This window comes from Boleophthalmus pectinirostris, unplaced genomic scaffold (assembly GCF_026225935.1).
Source record: "Boleophthalmus pectinirostris isolate CB_2022bp ecotype Guang Dong unplaced genomic scaffold, ASM2622593v1 HiC_scaffold_21, whole genome shotgun sequence".
Lineage (NCBI taxonomy): Eukaryota > Metazoa > Chordata > Actinopteri > Gobiiformes > Gobiidae > Boleophthalmus > Boleophthalmus pectinirostris.
In genome coordinates, this window is record NW_026571175.1 from 3,235,702 (window position 1) to 3,241,701 (window position 6,000).

At 40.4% G+C, this 6,000-nt stretch overlaps 1 protein-coding gene across 2 annotated transcripts in view; it reads left to right on the plus strand.

Moving 5' to 3' along the window:
• nedd9 (neural precursor cell expressed, developmentally down-regulated 9) overlaps window positions 1–6,000 on the plus strand; it is a 100,345-nt gene that overhangs the window by 72,529 nt on the left and 21,816 nt on the right. The window lies entirely within an intron of this gene.

Here is a 6,000-nt window from a genome sequence, read left to right on the forward strand (position 1 = left end):
CCAGGTCTAAACCAGGTTTAACCTCGGACAAAACCAGGTCTAAACCAGGTCTAACCAAAGATGAAAACCAGGTCTAACACAGGTCTAACACTGGACTTAATCAGATCTAACGCTAGACTAAACCAAGTCTAACCTTGGTCTAAATCAGGTCTAACACTGGACTAAATCAGGTCTAACACTGGACTAAATCAGGTCTAACACTGGACTAAATCAGGTCTAACACTGGACTAAACCAGGTCTAAACCAGGTCTAAATCAGGTGTAACACTGGACTAAATCAGGTCTAACACTGGACTAAACCAGGTCTAACACTGGACTAAATCAGGTCTAAACCAGGTCTAAATCAGGTCTAACACTGGACTAAATCAGGTCTAACACTGGACTAAACCAGGTCTAAACCAGGTCTAAATCAGGTCTAACACTGGACTAAATCAGGTCTAACACTGGACTAAATCAGGTCTAACACTGGACTAAATCAGGTCTAACACTGGACTAAACCAGGTTAAACCAGGTCTAAATCAGGTCTAACACTGGACTAAACCAGGTCTAAACCAGGTCTAACGCTGGACTAAACCAGGTCTAAATCAGGTCTAACACTGGACTAAACCAGGTGTAACCTCAGAGTAAACCAGGACTTGTATAAACTAGATTTTGAAGGCTAAATAAAATGAGAAAACTGTACCACGCAGCTGTTTCTGGTAAATAACGTCACATTAAAGAGAAGGGATTATACAGAATCACTTTTTTAGCTTTCGACCATGTTATAACTGAAGAGGTTTTAAATGTCATCCATGCATGTTTGAGTAATTTAGTGATCTCTCCCAGGTCACCCATGCTCCCACATCCTTAAATATACAAAAACATGATACAAAACTGTTCACAACTTCACAATCCTGAGCAGTATTGTGCAGTATTTTCATTAGCGAGATCTATGCTGACTGTGTTTAACATAAGGAATAAAGACGGGGGAGAGTGTCCAAAAACGAAAGTGAAACTGACAAAACATGTTACTACGTTGTTTTTGTCGAATACAGCATTTTCAAAACAATACAAGGTAACATGGTGATCCAAATTTGTTCCGAGTTTTCTGTTAATACCCCGCAGACGTAAAACACCCTCTCTTTAAATGTCCTCGTTTAATAATAATAACATGTTTGGATCATGTCCTGAACTCCTGCGGGACGTTACCTCAGACTGCAGGTCCAGACGTGAGTTCAGAGTCCCATTATGGAGCTGTTCAACTCAAACACTGTCATTATAAAAGCAGAGACGCAAACAGGAGAGGGAGGGTCGGCTACTACTACTGCTACTACTACTACTATAAAATAACTATCTAAATACAAGTACAACTTCTCGTCTTTATGTTGCACGTTATCAAACCCTAGTGTTGTCACGATATTAACATTTCAAACTCAAAACACTTTACTTAGACAATAGAATGTGATTTTCAACATTAAAGGAACATTGTGTAACTTTTCTGTTGGAGGGTCTGTCAAATGCCAAGTTACTAGGGATATAACCGTATCCAAATCTGTCAGTACGATATTTATTGCGATATTTTGGAGAGGGTGATATAATTCTAGATAGTCTGGTTTAGTCCTGGTTTAGACCTGGTTTAGACCTGGTTTAGTCCTGGTTTAGTCCTGGTTTAGTCCTGGTTTAGTCCTGGTTTAGACCTGGTTTAGACCTGGTTTAGTCCTTTAGTCCTGGTTTAGACCTGGTTTAGACCTGGTTTAGACCTGGTTTAGTCCTGGTTTAGTCCTGGTTTAGTCCTGGTTTAGACCTGGTTTAGACCTGGTTTAGTGGTTTAGACCTGGTTTAGTCCTGGTTTAGAGACCTGGTTTAGTCCTGGTTTTAGTCCTGGTTTAGACCTGGTTTAGACCTGGTTTAGACCTCCTGGTTTAGTCCTGGTTTAGTCCTGGTTTAGTCCTGGTTTAGACCTGGTTTAGTCCTGGTTTAGTCCTGGTCCTGGTTTAGTCCTGGTTTAGACCTGGTTTAGTCCTGGTTTTAGTCCTGGTTTAGACCTGGTTTAGACCTGGTTTAGTCCTGGTTTAGTCCTGGTTTAGACCTGGTTTAGTCCTGGTTTAGTCCTGGTTTAGTCCTGGTTTAGTCCTGGTTTAGTCCTGGTTTAGTCCTGGTTTAGGTCTATCATTTGGTCCTGGTTCAGCCCTAGTTTTTCTGATTTAATCTCTCAAAATGAACTATAAATAGAATTTGTTTTACAGCAAACTATCACTTTTTTCCACAGACAGTTGTCATTTCTGAGCACCTCCACCCACAGATTACCCACAATGCCGTGCTGTTTTAAAGGGCTGCTGGGTAAACAGGAGCTTACGGGCAGAGAGGTGTGGCGCTGGATGATGACATCAGCAGACGCGGCCGAGCGGGTCTGAATTCTTGGGCTCAGATGTAATGAGGAGGCTCAGGAGACAGTGTAGACTATACTGGCCCCTGTGGTCCCTCAGTGAGTCAAACTGAATACTGGAATACACTCTGTTTACCTCGTGTGGAATGGGGGAGTGGGAGCTGAAGTAGTAGCAGTATTGGCTTGTAGTGTTCATAATTCATATTAAAACTAGTATTGAAACTAGATTTAAGCAGATATCGATACAAAAAAAGTCTCATTCACAGAACAGAAATGAACCTTTCCTGAATATCTGTAGAATGATGTTGAGCTGTATCAGAGCGAGTATAAGAGCACATGGGAATAGAAAAGAAAGTACTGCCATTTAATGTTGAAAATCACTTTCTGTTGGCTAAAGAAAGTTTATTATTGTGTGTGTTTACATGCACATCACTATCCTCTTATGATCGGGTTTTTTGAGTATTTTTGATTTTCGTCATGGTCCATGTATACATGATACTAACCGGGATACTGTGGCATGTATACGCAGTATCCCGAATACTGCAACTTAAAGTTCAGTGCGCATGTGTCCAAAAGACAAACAAACAAATATGGCTGTGGCAAGTTTGAAGAGAAGCTCGGGTTCCATTTGGGCAAAAATACCTCCTTCCTTCTCCTCCCTTCTCTTCAGTCTTATGGGAATTATTTACACCTTTCAGTATTTTCATTACAACGGTAGCCGACGTAAATAAAGTGACCGTACATGAGTGAAAAGACTGTTAAATAAAGAGCTGTGTTGCGCATGTACGACCTGCAGACGTATAATCTCTGAAAAGTTTCACATGAATCATCTCCAACGATATAGAAACACAGAACAGACTCACCATCAGCAGAACACCCCTCTGTCACAGAAAGAACACTCATATTCCACTGAGTTGTGTTCTTTAGTCCGACAGAAACTGAACCACATCAGCGCACAAGGATGAGCTGGGGTTTTTTTGGGGGTTTTTTTAGCGCTTGTAGTTTATGCAGATGAGCAATGTGGTTTTAAGTTTTGGTTCTGTAAAACAACAAATGTGCACAAAACTGCATTAAACACATGATAATCATGGTTGTTTGTATTTTTCCTGGTTTATTAAATGTATAATTTTTGCACTGGTGCATTTGTAAGATTATGTCTAGAAACTGGGATACTCCATTTGATCATGTACACAGGGATATGAGTATCCCAGTTTCTCCCAAATACTGCCATAACCAGGATATGGCAACAACCTGAATACTGATGTGCATGTAAACACACTCATTGTGGTATCGGAATTGGTATTGAGTATTGAATCTGTTCCTTAGTATCGATATCGAAAATTTGAAATCTGAAAAGGCTTCCTTCTTCAAATGCTTTCTATCTGACAACATTGGGACCCATCTCCAGATCTTGATCCAGTCTTGGTGAGGACTACTTAAGATGGAGGATTGTGCATGTTTTTGGTTGATGTCAGAAACCAGAGTGTCCGGTACTACAGCAGTACGAGCAGCAGTAGTAGTTGTGTTATTTTCAGCAGTATTACAGCAGTATTTTCTCATTTCTTTGTTATCGCGCTCTAAGGTGGCAGTTCATTTTCGGGTTCATTTAAGTCCGGATTAACTGTAAACCTGATCTCAGACTCTCACTCCCTCGAGACTCCTCCTCTCCTCGTCTCATAATCAAAATCATTTATTTCCTTAAACCATTAATGACAAACCAGGATTAGTTTACGATTGTGTTGTGGGCTAATCAGTGAAGATTCTCTCCAAAAGCATGACTGCAGTACTGCTTTTATTTCTTGATTTTATTATTTTTATCTACTGTTTCTGTTAGTTCTTTTTGTAGCATAACTCTGCTGACTTTTTAGACTTAAATCTTTACCTTGCTTTGTGCAGGGCTTTGGAAACTGTCTTGTTTATAAAATGTGCTATAGACAAGTTGAGATACTAGATTGGGTCAACGAGAATGAGAAAAGAAGAGATTTTAATTCAGTTCCTAACATATACATTTCACAATCCATTTTCCAATTTTGACCTCATTATTTTTTATTTATTTGATTTCATCTTTTAGTTTCCATTCTAGCGCTGCTTTTCAGAACCGTAAGAGACGCAGCTCACAAACATGTACCCCTTTTTCGTCCAATCCAAAAAAAAAAAAAGGGAAAAAAAATGATCTTGTGGTAATTTTGTCTTGTGAGGTCTTGTGGCACAAGATCTTGTAATATCCCTAATGGTAGGGTAAGGAAATACAGTGCAAAGATGACATGACACAGAGTTTTCTCTTACATAAGGGCAGATGGAAGTGTATTGAAACAAACATAAAGGCGCCAGTCCAGGAAAAATCTGTAATATTTTACGTTTTTTTTTGTTTTTTACTGCAGATGCAGAATCATGTTATTAACATTAATGCCGTTTATAATCAACTACAGAACATAAATCATAGACTACAACACATGAACCAGGACTGAACCAGGACTAAACCAGGACTGAACCAGGTCCGAACCAGGACTAAACTAGGATTGAACCAGGATTAAACCAGGACTACACCAGGACTAAACAAGAACATAAAACATAAATCATAGACTACAACACATGGAACCAGGACTGAACCTTGCCTGGACAAATCCAGACTCATCGCTGTACCAGCAGCTGATATGGATCTGTATAATAAATACAGAGAGATATCCTTCTGGATTTCCAGGCAAGACTGAGCCAGGACAAAACCAGGACTAAATGAGTTCTAAACCAGGACTAAACCAGAACTGGACCAGGATGAACCCAGGACTAATCCTGGATTTGAGAGAAAGAGAGAACCCCGAGCCTGTGGAGCAGAGTGTCCACAAATTGCTGCGCTTAGTCCCGTGGGGATCAGAGCTCTGCGCCGGTCCTTTCTCCTGTGGTCATCTGACAGTCTACACGGGTGCACCTCCAGGCCCGTCCCGACACTCAGTCCTGGTTTAGTCCTGGTTCAGGTCTCTATAGGACAGTAGTGCAAATATCATGAGCCTGTGCAGTTTGTTTTCACCGTTGCCAGTAGCTCTGGTTTGACATTTAACTTGTAGCTATTTTATATTTGTTATTTTTTTATATCTCTTGTCGGGAGAAGTGGGTGGACGGCATACGCCCACATACCATGTTCACTACACCCCTGCTACTATGGGTTTGTGTACATTACAGTTTATGATGCTGTCAGAAGTCCTTGTTCTACTACAGATTCACAGAGTTAACTAAGGATGTAACAGTAACCCAAATTGTGTGATGTCGTATTGTCAAAAGTCTCACATTATATCGAATAACAAATGTTTCTGCTTAAATTCATTGTCATCATGCAGGAGTCGCTAAAAAAACAGAGGGAACTACATCGACCATGACAGACTACACGAAGAAATAACTGTTAATAATCACTTTTAAATATGAATTCTTTGCGTTATAACATGACCAGAGGCTTGTAAAGGCATTTGAAAAGGAAAATATTGTATTGCGGGTTTGGTTCGGTGTTTAAATGAGAGCGGCTGCTGTGTTTTCCATTGGCTCACAGTGACTCACAGACTACAGTGGGAGACGGGCACATTCCAGCATTCCTCCGTCTGCTGCTCCGCTCCACTCCATTTACTACAACATGTGCTCCTAATAACG